This window comes from Ranitomeya imitator, chromosome 1, assembly GCF_032444005.1.
Source record: "Ranitomeya imitator isolate aRanImi1 chromosome 1, aRanImi1.pri, whole genome shotgun sequence".
Taxonomy (NCBI): Eukaryota; Metazoa; Chordata; class Amphibia; order Anura; family Dendrobatidae; genus Ranitomeya; species Ranitomeya imitator.
The window spans coordinates 1,081,183,359-1,081,204,920 of NC_091282.1; the positions used below are offsets into that span (position 1 = coordinate 1,081,183,359).

The 21,562-nt window shown below is 33.7% G+C and overlaps 15 non-coding genes across 15 annotated transcripts; all 15 read right to left on the reverse strand.

Annotated features, from left to right (window-relative positions):
• Positions 1-5,729: 5,729 nt before the first annotated feature.
• Positions 5,730-5,801, reverse strand: TRNAC-ACA (transfer RNA cysteine (anticodon ACA)). Its single transcript has one exon. It is a non-coding gene; the product is annotated as a tRNA-Cys (tRNA).
• Positions 5,802-6,234: 433 nt separating this feature from the next.
• Positions 6,235-6,306, reverse strand: TRNAC-GCA (transfer RNA cysteine (anticodon GCA)). Its single transcript has one exon. It is a non-coding gene; the product is annotated as a tRNA-Cys (tRNA).
• A 936-nt stretch (positions 6,307-7,242) lies between these two features.
• On the reverse strand, positions 7,243-7,314 carry TRNAC-GCA (transfer RNA cysteine (anticodon GCA)). The gene has a single exon. It is a non-coding gene; the product is annotated as a tRNA-Cys (tRNA).
• Positions 7,315-7,746: 432 nt separating this feature from the next.
• TRNAS-GGA (transfer RNA serine (anticodon GGA)) lies at positions 7,747-7,818 on the reverse strand. Its single transcript has one exon. It is a non-coding gene; the product is annotated as a tRNA-Ser (tRNA).
• A 438-nt stretch (positions 7,819-8,256) lies between these two features.
• On the reverse strand, positions 8,257-8,328 carry TRNAC-ACA (transfer RNA cysteine (anticodon ACA)). Its single transcript has one exon. It is a non-coding gene; the product is annotated as a tRNA-Cys (tRNA).
• Positions 8,329-8,760: 432 nt separating this feature from the next.
• TRNAC-GCA (transfer RNA cysteine (anticodon GCA)) lies at positions 8,761-8,832 on the reverse strand. The gene has a single exon. It is a non-coding gene; the product is annotated as a tRNA-Cys (tRNA).
• Positions 8,833-9,767: 935 nt separating this feature from the next.
• TRNAC-GCA (transfer RNA cysteine (anticodon GCA)) lies at positions 9,768-9,839 on the reverse strand. The gene has a single exon. It is a non-coding gene; the product is annotated as a tRNA-Cys (tRNA).
• A 942-nt stretch (positions 9,840-10,781) lies between these two features.
• On the reverse strand, positions 10,782-10,853 carry TRNAC-GCA (transfer RNA cysteine (anticodon GCA)). Its single transcript has one exon. It is a non-coding gene; the product is annotated as a tRNA-Cys (tRNA).
• Positions 10,854-11,797: 944 nt separating this feature from the next.
• Positions 11,798-11,869, reverse strand: TRNAC-GCA (transfer RNA cysteine (anticodon GCA)). The gene has a single exon. It is a non-coding gene; the product is annotated as a tRNA-Cys (tRNA).
• Positions 11,870-12,817: 948 nt separating this feature from the next.
• Positions 12,818-12,889, reverse strand: TRNAC-GCA (transfer RNA cysteine (anticodon GCA)). Its single transcript has one exon. It is a non-coding gene; the product is annotated as a tRNA-Cys (tRNA).
• Positions 12,890-14,278: 1,389 nt separating this feature from the next.
• TRNAC-GCA (transfer RNA cysteine (anticodon GCA)) lies at positions 14,279-14,350 on the reverse strand. Its single transcript has one exon. It is a non-coding gene; the product is annotated as a tRNA-Cys (tRNA).
• A 1,456-nt stretch (positions 14,351-15,806) lies between these two features.
• On the reverse strand, positions 15,807-15,878 carry TRNAC-GCA (transfer RNA cysteine (anticodon GCA)). Its single transcript has one exon. It is a non-coding gene; the product is annotated as a tRNA-Cys (tRNA).
• A 1,452-nt stretch (positions 15,879-17,330) lies between these two features.
• TRNAC-GCA (transfer RNA cysteine (anticodon GCA)) lies at positions 17,331-17,402 on the reverse strand. The gene has a single exon. It is a non-coding gene; the product is annotated as a tRNA-Cys (tRNA).
• A 1,389-nt stretch (positions 17,403-18,791) lies between these two features.
• TRNAC-GCA (transfer RNA cysteine (anticodon GCA)) lies at positions 18,792-18,863 on the reverse strand. Its single transcript has one exon. It is a non-coding gene; the product is annotated as a tRNA-Cys (tRNA).
• A 1,456-nt stretch (positions 18,864-20,319) lies between these two features.
• TRNAC-GCA (transfer RNA cysteine (anticodon GCA)) lies at positions 20,320-20,391 on the reverse strand. The gene has a single exon. It is a non-coding gene; the product is annotated as a tRNA-Cys (tRNA).
• Between the last annotated feature and the right edge of the window lie 1,171 nt (positions 20,392-21,562).

Consider the following 21,562-nt stretch of genomic DNA (forward strand, 5'->3'; position numbering starts at 1 on the left):
AGCCATCTGGCCTCTCTTTCCTACTTTTCCTTGTAGGGGGATGGTAGGAGGTTAGGGACAGCCATCGTACGAGCGGGGGCGCCATTCTCGTTTTATCTTCTAGGGTGCCAACCTCCGCATCTAGGTAGGTGTACATCCATAGGTGTTTTTGTATTTAGTGTAGGGACACTTCACGTATATCCTGACACTCTTTATACCTAGTATAGGGTTATACACGTATGTATCACTATCTTTATGCTGTATCTTTGAATACTATCTGTGTATACCTTCTATAGATTATACTTTGTCTAGTCCACCAATCGGTTATCTCTAGAGGGAATAGCTGTCTCCCTCAGTGGATTGCCCTATTATTTGGGGCTGTCTTTTGTTTGTGGGGTTTTTCTATATGTGTTATTTAATAAAGTATCTATTTTTATGGGGGTTTTTTTCTTTTTTGTAAGCTGGATTTTTTCCCTTTTGCTATATATTATTTGTAAGCTGATCTTGATTTCTAAATGGCTGGCTTTTTATCTGGACCTATTAACACTGATCAATGGATTGAAGATGCTAATTTAGCTTTCTCCACAGACCATAGTCCGGCGGGGGTTGGTGGTTCGGTATCCATTAAAAATCTGTTTAATGATCTTTTTGTGGGTTATAAAAACAATATTAAGTCGTTTTGGGAAATTAAGGCCCTTGAAAATTATCTGAAACATAATATAGTTCCAAGTGGTTTAAGGATCAATATCTCTCCTTCGCCAAGACTGAGTAATCCTCAGTTTATGCAGGTCTGGCAGAGAGAATCTATTGCATCCTCGTGCCGTTTCATGAAAATTTTGATTGAGGAGGAAAAAATCAATTTTGAACGAACCAGTAAGATACTGGGAGAACTTGTGGAGAAAACTTTGGCTTTCAAATCTGACCCTGAATTCACGAGGAGGGAGTCGTTGTTACAAACCTCCATTGAAAAATTCCAGACTAATATTAAAGATAGGAAACACTATCAATTTACAAGAGATTACAAGGAATTCAAAGAGAACAGGGCATATAATTTCCTGTATCCACAGCAGGGTAATCGGACTGATATTTCCTCATCAGAAACAGACAACTCTGATAGAGACAGGTCTAACTCTAGAGGGAGATGGAGACAGAGAGGAAGAGCACGGGGCAGGGGACAGAAACGCAGATGGCAAGACCGAAGTGCACATATGAGTGCCCCTATGGGGGCTTCTGGGGGTGTGCACATGCAAGGAGACACCCAGGGCAACAACATGGCCACCATGCTCAATGTCTCATCCCTACCGGGTACAGCTATGGTGCCTGCCTCTTCTTCATCATCTGTATCTTTTTTGGAGCAAAGGGCCCCACTCGGCTATCCACTGAGAAACAGAATGGTGTAAGCCGCGTGGGGTCGAATCAAATTATTAACTTGAGCAATTTTAGATTGTCATATGATGAACATAATGTGTTGCTCAAGGGCCTTAATTTTGTTCCCACAACGGTCTATAACCCATTTCACTGGGTAAAGGATGTAAATCTGTTTGCACGCAAATTAAAGTGGCATAAATTTCATTTACAGAAAGACAGAGACAAATGTGATAGTTTAGGGATTTCTGTTGAAGATTTGGATACTGTTCAAGTATTGACTGATTTGTTGGGAGAGAATGTACGTAATGAAGGATTGGGTCCCTATACGTCCCTGAAACGCAAGAATACCAGATTGCCCCCGACGGGGGGGCTGGATGCGGTTGATATCTTTCTTAAAGTGGTGGAGGAGGATCTATTGAAAATTAACCCAAAAGGTGGTTTGGATGGTCTGCCATCCAACCTTACTGGGCCCGAAATGACTGCTCTTGCGGGACTTGAGAATAATAATGAAATAGTTATTAAGCCCTCCGACAAGGGGGGCAACCTGGTTATTATGAATCATGATCAATATATGTCTATGTGTCAACTCATCTTGGACGATAAGGAGACGTATGAAATTTTGATCAGAGACCCTATACCTCGGTATATTGATGTCCTCATGGATATTTTGGTGAGAGGACGAGATCTTGGACTGCTCTCTATAGAGGAGTTCAAGTTTCTCTCCCCCGGCTTCCCCTTGATGCCTGCCTTTTATTGCCTCCCTAAGATACATAAGGGGTGTACTCCTTTAAAAGGACGCCCCATTGTATCAGGTGTTGATTCCTTGAGCCAAAATATTGGGATTTATATCGATAAAATCCTTCGTCCTTTTGTTACCTCTCTACCCTCATATTTGAGGGATACTATGGATCTATTGACCAAGCTTGAGGACATGGACATTGGCACTGACACCTATTTAGCATCTATTGATGTTGAGGCATTATACAGCAACATCCCGCATGAGGCAGGCATCAAGGGGATGGAATTCTTTCTCAATACTAGAGCCACCCAGTGTGTCCCTCATAACAAATTTGTCAGTGAACTCATGTTATTTGTTCTTAATCATAATAGCTTTCTATTTTATGGGAGGACCTACCACCAGCTCAGGGGAACGGCGATGGGGAGCCCCTGTGCCCCATCGTACGCTAATCTCTTCCTGGGCTGGTGGGAGGAGACCATTGTATTTGTTGACGGAGCCTGGTGGTCTTCCAAAATATTATTTTGGTCAAGATTTATCGACGACGTGTTCATATTGTGGACTGGGACAGTAGATGAGTTTGACCGGTTTATCGTATGTATTAATGAGAATGAGATCAATATGAGGTTCACGTCTGAGATACAAGATAAATCCATCAATTTTCTTGACCTTAGTATCAGCAAAAATGATAGGGGGGGTATCTCCACCAGGACTTTTAGGAAACCAACGTCCACTAATGGTCTCCTTAGATGGGATAGCTTCCATCCGGGTGCCTTACGTAGAGGTATCCCTAAAGGTCAATTCCTGCGAATTAGGAGGAATTGTTCCGAGAATCATGAGTTCACGGCACAGGCCCATGACCTTAAAACTAGATTTGGGCAGAGGGGTTACCCGGGAGTGGTCCTTGATAGAGCGTGGAAACATGCGGCAGGTTGTAGTCGCCATGATCTGTTGTATCCATTGCTTGAATCGGGTGAGCCCGATGTTCCTAGGATTATTGGTATGTTTGACAACCAGTCGAGTATGGTACGTAATATTCTTAACAGACATTGGGGGATTCTTAGAGCGGACCCCGATTTGAAAGATTTTATTCCACCCACTCCTAAGATCACGTACAGAAAAGGTAGATCTATTAAGGACCGCTTGGTGCATAGTTTCTATGATAGACCCAAACCATCCGGTACCTGGCTAGATCGTAAACCGTGTGGTACCTTTAGGTGTGGAGATTGTAAATTTTGTGCATGGGTCAGGAAAGAAAAAGTTTTCAAGGGTACTGCCTCTGCTAGGGTCTATTGTATGAGGGACTTTGCGAATTGTAAAACAGAAGGGGTGATCTATATGGCCACTTGTTTATGTCCACTTAATTATATTGGTAAAACTAAGAGAGAGTTGCGGAGACGCATTGGTGAACATCTTGGTGATATAAAACATAATCGGGACACACCTGTGGCCAAACATGTCAGGATAGCTCATATGAATGATAATAGGGCTATCTCCTTCTGTGTTCTGGAGGTGGTGCGACGCAACCCACGTGGTGGGGATCTTGACAAATTGCTTCTTCAAAAAGAATGTCAATGGATATTCAGACTACGTACTCTAGTTCCGGACGGTCTGAATGAGCAGCAAAATTATTGCTGCTTTATATGAATCATTTGTTCATTATCACTAGCCAGTTTTCCCGGTATTATTTTTTCCGGGGTTCTTCTTTTATTGTTTATTGTGTGTATCTTTTGCTGTATTTATTATAGATGTGTACGTGCTCCTGTTCAGGGTCCACTGTTTTATGTTTGACACATTGCCTATCTTGGTTTGGCGCTATGTAGGTGCATACTTTGTTGCGCTGCTATTTTGCCACAGTGTGTGGTGTCCGTCTCTGCCTGTGTGCGCCTGCGCCTTAGTGGCCGGTGTCCTTCATATCTTCTACGCAGGCGCCGTAGTCTATCGCTTTGTTTTGGCGTTCGTTTCTATCTGTGGGCGCCTGCGCTGTAGTGGCCGGTGTTTTCTATATCTTCTACGCAGGCGCTGGAGTCTACAGCTTTGTCTCGGCGGCCTCTAGTGTATGATCGTGTGTACCTGGTTGGCCGGTTTGCCGGCTTCAATACAATGGCGCCTTTCTATACTGCACTTATGTGTGTCTGCTAACCGGATGTGTTTATGTGTATATCCTCCAAACAGGAAATCAGTGTGTTTGGCGTGGCTATTTCAGCCGGACCCGCAGGTAAGCCGGTGCAGCCCCATTTGTTGTGGATATCTTTTTACTGCCATTATAACATCTTGTCTCTCCTGATGAACCCGTGTTGGGGGAAACGCGTCGAGAGTCGTTTGTGTGCCTGTAGCTGCCTAGGAGTCACAATATCGGGTTGACCACTGTTTGTCTATCATGATCACAGCAGATAAGTATTGCTCTTTGCATATTACACATTAGTCGGGCTGCTGTGTATAGTGGTTACATTTGGTGACATACTTGGACATCCGGCGTGGCATATCTGTATTTCTTTTATATGGTATTTTTCACCTTTTTGGGTGGACTAGTTAGGTTATGTGTATACTTAGGTATTTTTGTATCATAGTAAACTCTATGTGTTGATGTATTATAGGTGTGCTGTTTATGTATTATTGCTATCCCTATCTTACATCATATTGGAGGGGAGGGCCAGTTACGCTATTAAGTAAAATAACACATAGCTTCACATGATATTATCAGCCATCTGGCCTCTCTTTCCTACTTTTCCTTGTAGGGGGATGGTAGGAGGTTAGGGACAGCCATCGTACGAGCGGGGGCGCCATTCTCGTTTTATCTTCTAGGGTGCCAACCTCCGCATCTAGGTAGGTGTACATCCATAGGTGTTTTTGTATTTAGTGTAGGGACACTTCACGTATATCCTGACACTCTTTATACCTAGTATAGGGTTATACACGTATGTATCACTATCTTTATGCTGTATCTTTGAATACTATCTGTGTATACCTTCTATAGATTATACTTTGTCTAGTCCACCAATCGGTTATCTCTAGAGGGAATAGCTGTCTCCCTCAGTGGATTGCCCTATTATTTGGGGCTGTCTTTTGTTTGTGGGGTTTTTCTATATGTGTTATTTAATAAAGTATCTATTTTTATGGGGGTTTTTTTCTTTTTTGTAAGCTGGATTTTTTCCCTTTTGCTATATATTATTTGTAAGCTGTCAAATGCTCTACCACTGAGCTATACCCCCTATATTAGATAACAAAAACTTTTTTTTTTTTGCATAAAACCTGAAAGATTTTTACACAGTTTTACATTGTGGTGACTTTTTATTACTTTGATGTGCATTTTACTTTGATAAACAGAGTTCATTAATTCAAAAAGTACAAAGAAACACAAAGGTATTTTTATTTTACAAGTCATTTCTTGGGTTTAGAGTCTACCAATGTGCGATATGTATCTTTTGTAGATTTCTTTTCAGACAAAATTTCTCAAGCATTTTCCTACATTTCTTAAGTTGTTTTCCTATTAAGAAGGCACATCAACATGATCTTTTTGCTACTTTTCTTAAATAGTATTCAAATTAAGAAAGTACATAAACATGAATTCAACTTGATATGGTTCTAAAACTTCCATGAACATATAGGTAAAATGGCATGTTTAATCTGTTGAAAAAGTACATGCAGGGGGCACTCAGAGTTGAACCAAGGTCCTCTTGATCTGTAGTCAAATGTTCTACCACTGAGATATACCCCCTATATTTGAAAACAAAAACTTTTTTTTTTTGCATAAAACCTGAAAGATTTTTACACAGTTTTACATTGTGGTGACTTTTTATTACTTTGATGTGCATTTTACTTTGTTAAACAGAGTTCATTAATTCAAAAAGTACAAAGAAACACAAAGGTATTTTTATTTTACTAGTCATTTCTTGGGTTTAGATTCTACCAATGTGCCACATGTATCTTTTGTAGCTTTCATTTCAAACAAAATTTCTCAAGCATTTTCCTACATTTCTTAATCTGTTTTCATATTAAGAAGGCACATCAACATGATCTTTTTTCTACTTTTCTTAAATAGTATTCAAATTAAGAAAGTACATAAACATGAATTCAGCTTGATATGGTTCTAAAACTTCCATGAACATATAGGTAAAATGGCATGTTTAATCTGTTGAAAAAGTGCATACAGGGGGCACTCGGAGTTGAACCAAGGACCTCTTGATCTGCAGTCAAATGCTCTACCACTGAGCTATACCCCCTATATTTGAAAACAAAAACTTTTTTTTTTTTGCATAAAACCTGAAAGATTTTTACAGTTTTATATTGTGGTGACTTTTTATTTCTTTGATGTGCATTTTACTTTGTTAAACAGAGTTCATTAATTCAAAAAGTACAAAGAAACACAAAGGTATTTTTATTTTACAAGTCATTTCTTGGGTTTAGATTCTACCAATGTGCCACATGTATCTTTTGTAGCTTTCATTTCAGACAAAATTTCTCAAGCATTTTCCTACATTTCTTAAGTTGTTTTCATATTAAGAAGGCACATCAACTTGAACTTTTTGCTACTTTTCTTAAATAGTATTCAAATTAAGAAAGTACATAAACATGAATTCAACTTTATATGGTTCTAAAACTTCCATGAACATATAGGTAAAAAGCATGTTTAATCTGTTGAAAAAGTGCATACAGGGGGCACTCAGAGTTGAACCAAGGACCTCTTGATCTGCAGTCAAATGCTCTACCACTGAGCTTTACCCCCTATATTTGAAAACAAATTTTTTTTTTTTTTGCATAAAAACTGAAAGATTTTTACACAGTTTTACATTGTGGTGACTTTTTATTACTTTGATGTGCATTTTACTTTGTTAAACAGAGTTCATTAATCCAAAAAGTACAAAGAAACACAAAGGTATTTTTATTTTACAAGTCATTTCTTGGGTTTAGATTCTACCAATGTGCCACATGTATCTTTTGTAGCTTTCATTTCAGACAAAATTTCTCAAGCATTTTGATACATTTCTTAAGTTGTTTTCATATTAAGAAGGCACATCAACATGATCTTTTTGCTACATTTCTTAATCAGAATCCACATTAGGAAAGTACATAAATATGAATTCAACTTCATATGGTTCTAAAACTTTCATTAACATAAAGGTAAAAAGGCATGTTTAATCTGTTGAAAAAGTGTACACAGGGGGCACTCGGAGTCGAACCAAGGACCTCTTGATCTGCAGTCAAATGCTCTACCACTGAGCTATACCCCCAATATTTGAAAACAAAAACTTTTTTTTTTTGCATAAAACCTGAAAGATTTTTACACAGTTTTATATTGTGGTGACTTTTTATTGCTTTGATATGCATTTTACTTTGTTAAACAGAGTTCATTAATTCAAAAAGTACAAAGAAACACAAAGGTATTTTTATTTTACAAGTCATTTCTTGGGTTCAGATTCTACCAATGTGCCACATGTATCTTTTGTAGCTTTCATTTCAGACAAAATTTCTCAAGCATTTTCCTACATTTCTTAATTTGTTTTCATATTAAGAAGGCACATCAACATGATCTTTTTGCTACTTTTCTTAAATAGTATTCAAATTAAGAAAGTACATAAACATGAATTCAACTTTATATGGTTCTAAAACTTCCATGAACATATAGGTAAAAAGCATGTTTAATCTGTTGAAAAAGTGCATACAGGGGGCACTCAGAGTTGAACCAAGGACCTCTTGATCTCCAGTCAAATGCTCTACCACTGAGCTTTACCCCCTATATTTGAAAACAAAATTTTTTTTCTTTTTTTTTGCATAAAAACTGAAAGATTTTTACACAGTTTTACATTGTGGTGACTTTTTATTACTTTGATGTGCATTTTACTTTGTTAAACAGAGTTCAATAATTCAAAAAGTACAAAGAAACACAAAAGTATTTTTATTTTACAAGTCATTTCTTGGGTTTAGAGTCTACCAATGTGCTATATGTATCTTTTGTAGATTTCTTTTCAGACAAAATTTCTCAAGCATTTTCCTACATTTCTTAAGTTGTTTTCCTATTAAGAAGGCACATCAACATGATCTTTTTGCTACTTTTCTTAAATAGTATTCAAATTAAGAAAGTACATAAACATGAATTCAACTTGATATGGTTCTAAAACTTCCATGAACATATAGGTAAAATAGCATGTTTAATCTGTTGAAAAAGTACATGCAGGGGGCACTCAGAGTTGAACCAAGGTCCTCTTGATCTGTAGTCAAATGTTCTACCACTGAGATATACCCCCTATATTTGAAAACAAAAACTTTTTTTTTTGCATAAAACCTGAAAGATTTTTACACAGTTTTACATTGTGGTGACTTTTTATTACTTTGATGTGCATTTTACTTTGTTAAACAGAGTTCATTAATTCAAAAAGTACAAAGAAACACAAAGGTATTTTTATTTTACTAGTCATTTCTTGGGTTTAGATTCTACCAATGTGCCACATGTATCTTTTGTAGCTTTCATTTCAGACAAAATTTCTCAAGCATTTTCCTACATTTCTTAATCTGTTTTCATATTAAGAAGGCACATCAACATGATCTTTTTTCTACTTTTCTTAAATAGTATTCAAATTAAGAAAGTGCATAAACATGAATTCAGCTTGATATGGTTCTAAAACTTCCATGAACATATAGGTAAAATGGCATGTTTAATCTGTTGAAAAAGTGCATACAGGGGGCACTCGGAGTTGAACCAAGGACCTCTTGATCTGCAGTCAAATGCTCTACCACTGAGCTATACCCCCTATATTTGAAAACAAAAACTTTTTTTTTTTGCATAAAACCTGAAAGATTTTTACAGTTTTATATTGTGGTGACTTTTTATTTCTTTGATGTGCATTTTACTTTGTTAAACAGAGTTCATTAATTCAAAAAGTACAAAGAAACACAAAGGTATTTTTATTTTACAAGTCATTTCTTGGGTTTAGATTCTACCAATGTGCCACATGTATCTTTTGTAGCTTTCATTTCAGACAAAATTTCTCAAGCATTTTCCTACATTTCTTAAGTTGTTTTCATATTAAGAAGGCACATCAACTTGAACTTTTTGCTACTTTTCTTAAATAGTATTCAAATTAAGAAAGTACATAAACATGAATTCAACTTTATATGGTTCTAAAACTTCCATGAACATATAGGTAAAAAGCATGTTTAATCTGTTGAAAAAGTGCATACAGGGGGCACTCAGAGTTGAACCAAGGACCTCTTGATCTGCAGTCAAATGCTCTACCACTGAGCTTTACCCCCTATATTTGAAAACAAATTTTTTTTTTTTTTGCATAAAAACTGAAAGATTTTTACACAGTTTTACATTGTGGTGACTTTTTATTACTTTGATGTGCATTTTACTTTGTTAAACAGAGTTCATTAATCCAAAAAGTACAAAGAAACACAAAGGTATTTTTATTTTACAAGTCATTTCTTGGGTTTAGATTCTACCAATGTGCCACATGTATCTTTTGTAGCTTTCATTTCAGACAAAATTTCTCAAGCATTTTGATACATTTCTTAAGTTGTTTTCATATTAAGAAGGCACATCAACATGATCTTTTTGCTACATTTCTTAATCAGAATCCACATTAGGAAAGTACATAAATATGAATTCAACTTCATATGGTTCTAAAACTTTCATTAACATAAAGGTAAAAAGGCATGTTTAATCTGTTGAAAAAGTGTCCACAGGGGGCACTCGGAGTCAAACCAAGGACCTCTTGATCTGCAGTCAAATGCTCTACCACTGAGCTATACCCCCAATATTTGAAAACAAAAACTTTTTTTTTTTGCATAAAACCTGAAAGATTTTTACACAGTTTTATATTGTGGTGACTTTTTATTGCTTTGATATGCATTTTACTTTGTTAAACAGAGTTCATTAATTCAAAAAGTACAAAGAAACACAAAGGTATTTTTATTTTACAAGTCATTTCTTGGGTTTAGATTCTACCAATGTGCCACATGTATCTTTTGTAGCTTTCATTTCAGACAAAATTTCTCAAGCATTTTCCTACATTTCTTAATTTGTTTTCATATTAAGAAGGCACATCAACATGATCTTTTTGCTACTTTTCTTAAATAGTATTCAAATTAAGAAAGTACATAAATATGAATTCAACTTTATATGGTTCTAAAACTTCCATGAACATATAGGTAAAAAGCATGTTTAATCTGTTGAAAAAGTGCATACAGGGGGCACTCAGAGTTGAACCAAGGACCTCTTGATCTCCAGTCAAATGCTCTACCCGTGAGCTTTACCCCCTATATTTGAAAACAAAATTTTTTTTCTTTTTTTTTGCATAAAAACTGAAAGATTTTTACACAGTTTTACATTGTGGTGACTTTTTATTACTTTGATGTGCATTTTACTTTGTTAAACAGAGTTCATTAATCCAAAAAGTACAAAGAAACACAAAGGTATTTTTATTTTACAAGTCATTTCTTGGGTTTAGATTCTACCAATGTGCCACATGTATCTTTTGTAGCTTTGATTACAGACAAAATTTCTCGAGCATTTTCCTACATTTCTTAAATTGTTTTCATATTAAGAATTCACATCAACATGATCTTTTTGCTACATTTCTTAATCAGAATCCACATTAAGAAAATACATAAACATGATTTCAACTTCATATGGTTCTAAAACTTCCATGAACATATAGGTAAAAAAGCATGTTTAATCTGTTGAAAAAGTGAATACAGGGGGCACTCAGAGTTGAACCAAGGACCTCTTGATCTGCAGTCAAATGCTCTACCACTGAGCTATACCCCCTATATTTAAAAACATAAACTTTTTTTTTTTTTTGCATAAAAGCTGAAAGATTTTTACACAGTTTTACATTGTGGTGACTTTTTATTACTTTGATGTGCATTTTACTTTGTTAAACAGAGTTCATTAATCCAAAAAGTACAAAGAAACACAAAGGTATTTTTATTTTACAAGTCATTTCTTGGGTTTAGATTCTACCAATGTGCCACATGTATCTTTTGTAGCTTTCATTTCAGACAAAATTTCTCAAGCATTTTCCTACATTTCCTAATTTGTTTTCATATTAAGAAGGCACATCAACATGATCTTTTTGCTACTTTTCTTAAATAGTATTCAAATTAAGAAAGTACATAAACATGAATTCAACTTTATATGGTTCTAAAACTTCCATGAACATATAGGTAAAAAGCATGTTTAATCTGTTGAAAAAGTGCATACAGGGGGCACTCGGAGTTGAACCAAGGACCTCTTGATCTGCAGTCAAATGCTCTACCACTGAGCTTTACCCCCTACATTTGAAAACAAAATTTTTTTCTTTTTTTTTGCATAAAAAATGAAAGGTTTTTACACAGTTTTACATTGTGGTGACTTTTTATTACTTTGATGTGCATTTTACTTTGTTAAACAGAGTTCATTAATCCAAAAAGTACAAAGAAACACAAAGGTATTTTTATTTTACAAGTCATTTCTTGGGTTTAGATTCTACCAATGTGCCACATGTATCTTTTGTAGCTTTGATTACAGACAAAATTTCTCGAGCATTTTCCTACATTTCTTAAGTTGTTTTCATATAAAGAATGCACATCAACATGATCTTTTTGCTACATTTCTTAATCAGAATCCACATTAAGAAAGTACATAAACATGAATTCAACTTCATATGGTTCTAAAACTTCCATGAACATATAGGTAAAAAAGCATGTTTAATCTGTTGAAAAAGTGAATACAGGGGGCACTCAGAGTTGAACCAAGGACCTCTTGATCTGCAGTCAAATGCTCTACCACTGAGCTATACCCCCTATATTTGAAAACAAAAATTTTTTTATTTTTTTTTTTTTGCATAAAAGCTGAAAGATTTTTACAGATTTGCATTGTGGTGACTTTTTATTACTTTGATGTGCATTTTACTTTGTTAAACAGAGTTCATTAATCCAAAAAGTACAAAGAAACACAAAGGTATTTTTATTTTACAAGTCATTTCTTGGGTTTAGATTCTACCAATGTGCCACATGTATCTTTTGTAGCTTTGATTACAGACAAAATTTCTCGAGCATTTTCCTACATTTCTTAAATTGTTTTCATATTAAGAATGCACATCAACATGATCTTTTTGCTACATTTCTTAGTCAGAATCCACATTAAGAAAGTACATAAACATGAATTCAACTTCATATGGTTCTAAAACTTCCATGAACATATAGGTAAAAAAGCATGTTTAATCTGTTGAAAAAGTGAATACAGGGGGCACTCAGAGTTGAACCAAGGACCTCTTGATCTGCAGTCAAATGCTCTACCACTGAGCTACACCCCCTATATTTGAAAACATGAACTTTTTTTTTTTTTTGCATAAAAGCTGAAAGATTTTTACACAGTTTTACATTGTGGTGACTTTTTATTACTTTGATGTGCATTTTACTTTGTTAAACAGAGTTCATTAATCCAAAAAGTACAAAGAAACACAAAGGCATTTTTATTTTACAAGTCATTTCTTGGGTTTAGATTCTACCAATGTGCCACATGTATCTTTTGTAGCTTTGATTACAGACAAAATTTATCGAGCATTTTCCTACATTTCTTAAGTTGTTTTCATATTAAGAAGGCACATCAACATGATCTTTTTTCTACTTTTCTTAAACAGTATTCAAATTAAGAAAGTACATAAACATGAATTCAACTTGATATGGTTCTAAAACTTCCATGAACATATAGGTAAAATGGCATGTTTAATCTGTTGAAAAAGTGCATACAGGGGGCACTCGGAGTTGAACCAAGGACCTCTTGATCTGCAGTCAAATGCTCTACCACTGAGCTATACCCCCTATATTTGAAAACATAAACTTTTTTTTTTTTTTGCATAAAACCTGAAAGATTTTTACACAGTTTTACATTGTGGTGACTTTTTATTACTTTGATGTGCATTTTACTTTGTTAAACAGAGTTCATTAATCCAAAAAGTACAAAGAAACACAAAGGCATTTTTATTTTACAAGTCATTTCTTGGGTTTAGATTCTACCAATGTGCCACATGTATCTTTTGTAGCTTTGATTACAGACAAAATTTATCGAGCATTTTCCTACATTTCTTAAGTTGTTTTCATATTAAGAAGGCACATCAACATGATCTTTTTGCTACATTTCTTAATCAGAATCCACATTAAGAAAGTACATAAACATGAATTCAACTTCATATGGTTCTAAAACTTTCATGAACATAAAGGTAAAAAGGCATGATTAATCTGTTGAAAAAGTGTCCACAGGGGGCACTCGGAGTCGAGCCAATGACCTCTTGATCTGCAGTCAAATGCTCTACCACTGAGCTATACCCCCTATATTTGAAAACAAAAACTTTTTTTTTTTGCATAAAACCTGAAAGATTTTTACACAGTTTTATATTGTGGTGACTTTTTATTGCTTTGATGTGCATTTTACTTTGTTAAACAGAGTTCATTAATTCAAAAAGTACAAAGAAACACAAAGGAATTTTTATTTTACAAGTCATTTCTTGGGTTTAGATTCTACCAATGTGCCACATGTATCTTTTGTAGCTTTCATTTCAGACACAATTTCTCAAGCATTTTCCTACATTTCTTAAGTTGTTTTCATATTAAGAAGGCACATCAACATGATCTTTTTGCTACTTTTCTTAAATAGTATTCAAATTAAGAAAGTACATAAACATGAATTCAACTTTATATGGTTCTGCAAGGGACACTCGGAGTTGAACCAAGGACCTCTTGATCTACAGTCAAATGCTCTACCACTGAGCTACACCCCCTATATTTGAAAACAAAAACTTTTTTTTTTTGCATAAAACCTGAAAGATTTTTACACAGTTTTACATTGTGGTGACTTTTTATTACTTTGATGTGCATTTTACTTTGTTAAACAGAGTTCATTAATCCAAAAAGTACAAAGAAACACAAAGGTATTTTTATTTTACAAGTCATTTCTTGGGTTTAGATTCTACCAATGTGCCACATGTATCTTTTGTAGCTTTCATTTCAGACAAAATTTCTGGAGCATTTTGATACATTTCTTAAGTTGTTTTCATATTAAGAAGGCACATCAACATGATCTTTTTGCTACATTTCTTAATCAGAATCCACATTAGGAAAGTACATAAACATGAATTCAACTTCATATGGTTCTAAACCTTTCATGAACATAAAGGTAAAAAAGCATGATTAATCTGTAGAAAAAGTGTCCACAGGGGGCACTCGGAGTCGAACCAAGGACCTCTTGATCTGCAGTCAAATGCTCTACCACTGAGCTATACCCCCTACATTTGAAAACAAAAACTTTTTTTTTTTGCAAAAAACCTGAAAGATTTTTACACAGTTTTACATTGTGGTGACTTTTTATTGCTTTGATGTGCATTTTACTTTGTTAAACAGAGTTCATTAATTCAAAAAGTACAAAGAAACACAAAGGTATTTTTATTTTACAAGTCATTTCTTGGGTTTAGATTCTACCAATGTGCCACATGTATCTTTTGTAGCTTTCATTTCAGACAAAATTTCTCAAGCATTTTCCTACATTTCTTGAGTTGTTTTCATATTAAGAAGGCACATCAACATGATCTTTTTGCTACTTTTCTTAAATAGTATTCAAATTAAGAAAGTACATAAACATGAATTCAACTTCATATGGTTCTAAAACTTCCATGAACATATAGGTAAAAAAGCATGTTTAATCTATTGAAAAAGTGCATACAGGGGGCACTCGGAGTTGAACCAAGGACCTCTTGATCTGCAGTCAAATGCTCTACCACCGAGCTTTACCCCCTATATTTGAAAACAAAATTTTTTTTATTTTTTTTGCATAAAAACTGAAAGATTTTTACACAGTTTTACATTGTGGTGACTTTTTATTACTTTGATGTGCATTTTACTTTGTTAAACAGAGTTCATTAATCCAAAAAGTACAAAGAAACACAAAGGTATTTTTATTTTACAAGTCATTTCTTGGGTTTAGATTCTACCAATGTGCCACATGTATCTTTTGTAGCTTTGATTACAGACAAAATTTCTCGAGCATTTTCCTACATTTCTTAAGTTGTTTTCATATTAAGAATGCACATCAACATGATCTTTTTGCTACATTTCTTAATCAGAATCCACATTAAGAAAGTACATAAACATGAATTCAACTTCATATGGTTCTAAAACTTCCATGAACATATAGGTAAAAAAGCATGTTTAATCTGTTGAAAAAGTGAATACAGGGGGCACTCAGAGATGAACCAAGGACCTCTTGATCTGCAGTCAAATGCTCTACCACTGAGCTATACCCCCTATATTTGAAAACAAAATTTTTTTTATTTTATTTTTTTGCATAAAAGCTGAAAGATTTTTACACAGTTTTACATTGTGGTGACTTTTTATTACTTTGATGTGCATTTTACTTTGTAAAAACAGAGTTCATTAATCCAAAAAGTACAAAGAAACACAGAGGTATTTTTATTTTACAAGTCATTTCTTGGGTTTAGATTCTACCAATGTGCCACATGTATCTTTTGTAGCTTTCATTTCAGACAAAATTTCTCGAGCATTTTCCTACATTTCTTAAGTTGTTTTCATATTAAGAAGGCACATCAACATGATCTTTTTGCTACATTTCTTAATCAGAATCCACATTAGGAAAGTACATAAATATGAATTCAACTTCATATGATTCTAAAACTTTCATGAACATAAAGGTAAAAAAGCATGATTAATCTGTTGAAAAAGTGAATACAGGGGGCACTCAGAGTTGAACCAAGGACCTCTTGATCTGCAGTCAAATGCTCTACCACTGAGCTATACCCCCTATGTTAGAAAACAAAAACTTTTTTTATTTTGCATAAAACCTGAAAGATTTTTACACAGTTTTACATTGTGGTGACTTTTTATTACTTTGATGTGCATTTTACTTTGATAAACAGAGTTCATTAATTCAAAAAGTACAAAGAAACACAAAGGTATTTTTATTTTACAAGTCATTTCTTGGGTTTAGAGTCTACCAATGTGCCATATGTATCTTTTGTAGATTTCTTTTCAGACAAAATTTCTCAAGCATTTTCCTACATTTCTTAAGTTGTTTTCCTATTAAGAAGGCACATCAACATGATCTTTTTGCTACTTTTCTTAAATAGTATTCAAATTAAGAAAGTACATAAACATGAATTCAACTTGATATGGTTCTAAAACTTCCATGAACATATAGGTAAAATGGCATGTTTAATCTGTTGAAAAAGTGCATACAGGGGGCACTCGGAGTTGAATCAAGAACCTCTTGATCTGCAGTCAAATGCTCTACCACTGAGCTATACCCCCTACATTTGAAAACAAAAACTTTTTTTTTTTTTTTTTGCATAAAACCTGAAAGATTTTTACACAGTTTTACATTGTGGTGACTTTTTATTGCTTTGATGTGCATTTTACTTTGATAAACAGAGTTCATTAATTCAAAAAGTACAAAGAAACACAAAGGTATTTTTATTTTACAAGTCATTTCTTGGGTTTAGATTCTACCAATGTGCCACATGTATCTTTTGTAGCTTTCATTTCAGACAAAATTTCTCAAGCATTTTCTTACATTTCTTAAGTTGTTTTCATATTAAGAAGGCACATCAACATGATCTTTTTGCTACATTTCTTAATCAGAATCCCCATAGGAAAGTACATAAAAATGAATTCAACTTCATATGGTTCTAAAACTTTCATGAACATAAAGGTAAAAAAGCATGATTAATCTGTTGAAAAAGTGTATACAGGGGGCACTCAGAGTCGAACCAAGGACCTCTTGATCTGCAGTCAAATGCTCTACCACTGAGCTACACCCCCTATATTTGAAAACATGAACTTTTTTTTTTTTTTGCATAAAAGCTGAAAGATTTTTACACAGTTTTACATTGTGGTGACTTTTTATTACTTTGATGTGCATTTTACTTTGTTAAACAGAGTTCATTAATCCAAAAAGTACAAAGAAACACAAAGGCATTTTTATTTTACAAGTCATTTCTTGGGTTTAGATTCTACCAATGTGCCACATGTATCTTTTGTAGCTTTGATTACAGACAAAATTTATCGAGCATTTTCCTACATTTCTTAAGTTGTTTTCATATTAAGAAGGCACATCAACATGATCTTTTTTCTACTTTTCTTAAACAGTATTCAAATTAAGAAAGTACATAAACATGAATTCAACTTGATATGGTTCTAAAACTTCCATGAACATATAGGTAAAATGGCATGTTTAATCTGTTGAAAAAGTGCATACAGGGGGCACTCGGAGTTGAACCAAGGACCTCTTGATCTGCAGTCAAATGCTCTACCACTGAGCTATACCCCCTATATTTGAAAACATAAACTTTTTTTTTTTTTTGCATAAAACCTGAAAGATTTTTACACAGTTTTACATTGTGGTGACTTTTTATTACTTTGATGTGCATTTTACTTTGTTAAACAGAGTTCATTAATCCAAAAAGTACAAAGAAACACAAAGGCATTTTTATTTTACAAGTCATTTCTTGGGTTTAGATTCTACCAATGTGCCACATGTATCTTTTGTAGCTTTGATTACAGACAAAATTTATCGAGCATTTTCCTACATTTCTTAAGTTGTTTTCATATTAAGAAGGCACATCAACATGATCTTTTTGCTACATTTCTTAATCAGAATCCACATTAAGAAAGTACATAAACATGAATTCAACTTCATATGGTTCTAAAACTTTCATGAACATAAAGGTAAAAAGGCATGATTAATCTGTTGAAAAAGTGTCCACAGGGGGCACTCGGAGTCGAGCCAATGACCTCTTGATCTGCAGTCAAATGCTCTACCACTGAGCTATACCCCCTATATTTGAAAACAAAAACTTTTTTTTTTTGCATAAAACCTGAAAGATTTTTACACAGTTTTATATTGTGGTGACTTTTTATTGCTTTGATGTGCATTTTACTTTGTTAAACAGAGTTCATTAATTCAAAAAGTACAAAGAAACACAAAGGTATTTTTATTTTACAAGTCATTTCTTGGGTTTAGATTCTACCAATGTGCCACATGTATCTTTTGTAGCTTTCATTTCAGACACAATTTCTCAAGCATTTTCCTACATTTCTTAAGTTGTTTTCATATTAAGAAGGCACATCAACATGATCTTTTTGCTACTTTTCTTAAATAGTATTCAAATTAAGAAAGTACATAAACATGAATTCAACTTTATATGGTTCTGCAAGGGACACTCGGAGTTGAACCAAGGACCTCTTGATCTACAGTCAAATGCTCTACCACTGAGCTACACCCCCTATATTTGAAAACAAAAACTTTTTTTTTTTGCATAAAACCTGAAAGATTTTTACACAGTTTTACATTGTGGTGACTTTTTATTACTTTGATGTGCATTTTACTTTGTTAAACAGAGTTCATTAATCCAAAAAGTACAAAGAAACACAAAGGTATTTTTATTTTACAAGTCATTTCTTGGGTTTAGATTCTACCAATGTGCCACATGTATCTTTTGTAGCTTTCATTTCAGACAAAATTTCTGGAGCATTTTGATACATTTCTTAAGTTGTTTTCATATTAAGAAGGCACATCAACATGATCTTTTTGCTACATTTCTTAATCAGAATCCACATTAGGAAAGTACATAAACATGAATTCAACTTCATATGGTTCTAAACCTTTCATGAACATAAAGGTAAAAAAGCATGATTAATCTGTAGAAAAAGTGTCCACAGGGGGCACTCGGAGTCGAACCAAGGACCTCTTGATCTGCAGTCAAATGCTCTACCACTGAGCTATACCCCCTACATTTGAAAACAAAAACTTTTTTTTTTTGCAAAAAACCTGAAAGATTTTTACACAGTTTTACATTGTGGTGACTTTTTATTGCTTTGATGTGCATTTTACTTTGTTAAACAGAGTTCATTAATTCAAAAAGTACAAAGAAACACAAAGGTATTTTTATTTTACAAGTCATTTCTTGGGTTTAGATTCTACCAATGTGCCACATGTATCTTTTGTAGCTTTCATTTCAGACAAAATTTCTCAAGCATTTTCCTACATTTCTTGAGTTGTTTTCATATTAAGAAGGCACATCAACATGATCTTTTTGCTACTTTTCTTAAATAGTATTCAAATTAAGAAAGTACATAAACATGAATTCAACTTCATATGGTTCTAAAACTTCCATGAACATATAGGTAAAAAAGCATGTTTAATCTATTGAAAAAGTGCATACAGGGGGCACTCGGAGTTGAACCAAGGACCTCTTGATCTGCAGTCAAATGCTCTACCACCGAGCTTTACCCCCTATATTTGAAAACAAAATTTTTTTTATTTTTTTTGCATAAAAACTGAAAGATTTTTACACAGTTTTACATTGTGGTGACTTTTTATTACTTTGATGTGCATTTTACTTTGTTAAACAGAGTTCATTAATCCAAAAAGTACAAAGAAACACAAAGGTATTTTTATTTTACAAGTCATTTCTTGGGTTTAGATTCTACCAATGTGCCACATGTATCTTTTGTAGCTTTGATTACAGACAAAATTTCTCGAGCATTTTCCTACATTTCTTAAGTTGTTTTCATATTAAGAATGCACATCAACATGATCTTTTTGCTACATTTCTTAATCAGAATCCACATTAAGAAAGTACATAAACATGAATTCAACTTCATATGGTTCTAAAACTTCCATGAACATATAGGTAAAAAAGCATGTTTAATCTGTTGAAAAAGTGAATACAGGGGGCACTCAGAGATGAACCAAGGACCTCTTGATCTGCAGTCAAATGCTCTACCACTGAGCTATACCCCCTATATTTGAAAACAAAATTTTTTTTATTTTATTTTTTTGCATAAAAGCTGAAAGATTTTTACACAGTTTTACATTGTGGTGACTTTTTATTACTTTGATGTGCATTTTACTTTGTAAAAACAGAGTTCATTAATCCAAAAAGTACAAAGAAACACAGAGGTATTTTTATTTTACAAGTCATTTCTTGGGTTTAGATTCTACCAATGTGCCACATGTATCTTTTGTAGCTTTCATTTCAGACAAAATTTCTCGAGCATTTTCCTACATTTCTTAAGTTGTTTTCATATTAAGAAGGCACATCAACATGATCTTTTTGCTACATTTCTTAATCAGAATCCACATTAGGAAAGTACATAAATATGAATTCAACTTCATATGATTCTAAAACTTTCATGAACATAAAGGTAAAAAAGCATGATTAATCTGTTGAAAAAGTGAATACAGGGGGCACTCAGAGTTGAACCAAGGACCTCTTGATCTGCAGTCAAATGCTCTACCACTGAGCTATACCCCCTATGTTAGAAAACAAAAACTTTTTTTATTTTGCATAAAACCTGAAAGATTTTTACACAGTTTTACATTGTGGTGACTTTTTATTACTTTGATGTGCATTTTACTTTGATAAACAGAGTTCATTAATTCAAAAAGTACAAAGAAACACAAAGGTATTTTTATTTTACAAGTCATTTCTTGGGTTTAGAGTCTACCAATGTGCCATATGTATCTTTTGTAGATTTCTTTTCAGACAAAATTTCTCAAGCATTTTCCTACATTTCTTAAGTTGTTTTCCTATTAAGAAGGCACATCAACATGATCTTTTTGCTACTTTTCTTAAATAGTATTCAAATTAAGAAAGTACATAAACATGAATTCAACTTGATATGGTTCTAAAACTTCCATGAACATATAGGTAAAATGGCATGTTTAATCTGTTGAAAAAGTGCATACAGGGGGCACTCGGAGTTGAATCAAGAACCTCTTGATCTGCAGTCAAATGCTCTACCACTGAGCTATACCCCCTACATTTGAAAACAAAAACTTTTTTTTTTTTTTTTTGCATAAAACCTGAAAGATTTTTACACAGTTTTACATTGTGGTGACTTTTTATTGCTTTGATGTGCATTTTACTTTGATAAACAGAGTTCATTAATTCAAAAAGTACAAAGAAACACAAAGGTATTTTTATTTTACAAGTCATTTCTTGGGTTTAGATTCTACCAATGTGCCACATGTATCTTTTGTAGCTTTCATTTCAGACAAAATTTCTCAAGCATTTTCTTACATTTCTTAAGTTGTTTTCATATTAAGAAGGCACATCAACATGATCTTTTTGCTACATTTCTTAATCAGAATCCCCATAGGAAAGTACATAAAAATGAATTCAACTTCATATGGTTCTAAAACTTTCATGAACATAAAGGTAAAAAAGCATGATTAATCTGTTGAAAAAGTGTATACAGGGGGCACTCAGAGTCGAACCAAGGACCTCTTGATCTGCAGTCAAATGCTCTACCACTGAGCTACACCCCCTATATTTGAAAACATGAACTTTTTTTTTTTTTTGCATAAAAGCTGAAAGATTTTTACACAGTTTTACATTGTGGTGACTTTTTATTACTTTGATGTGCATTTTACTTTGTTAAACAGAGTTCATTAATCCAAAAAGTACAAAGAAACACAAAGGC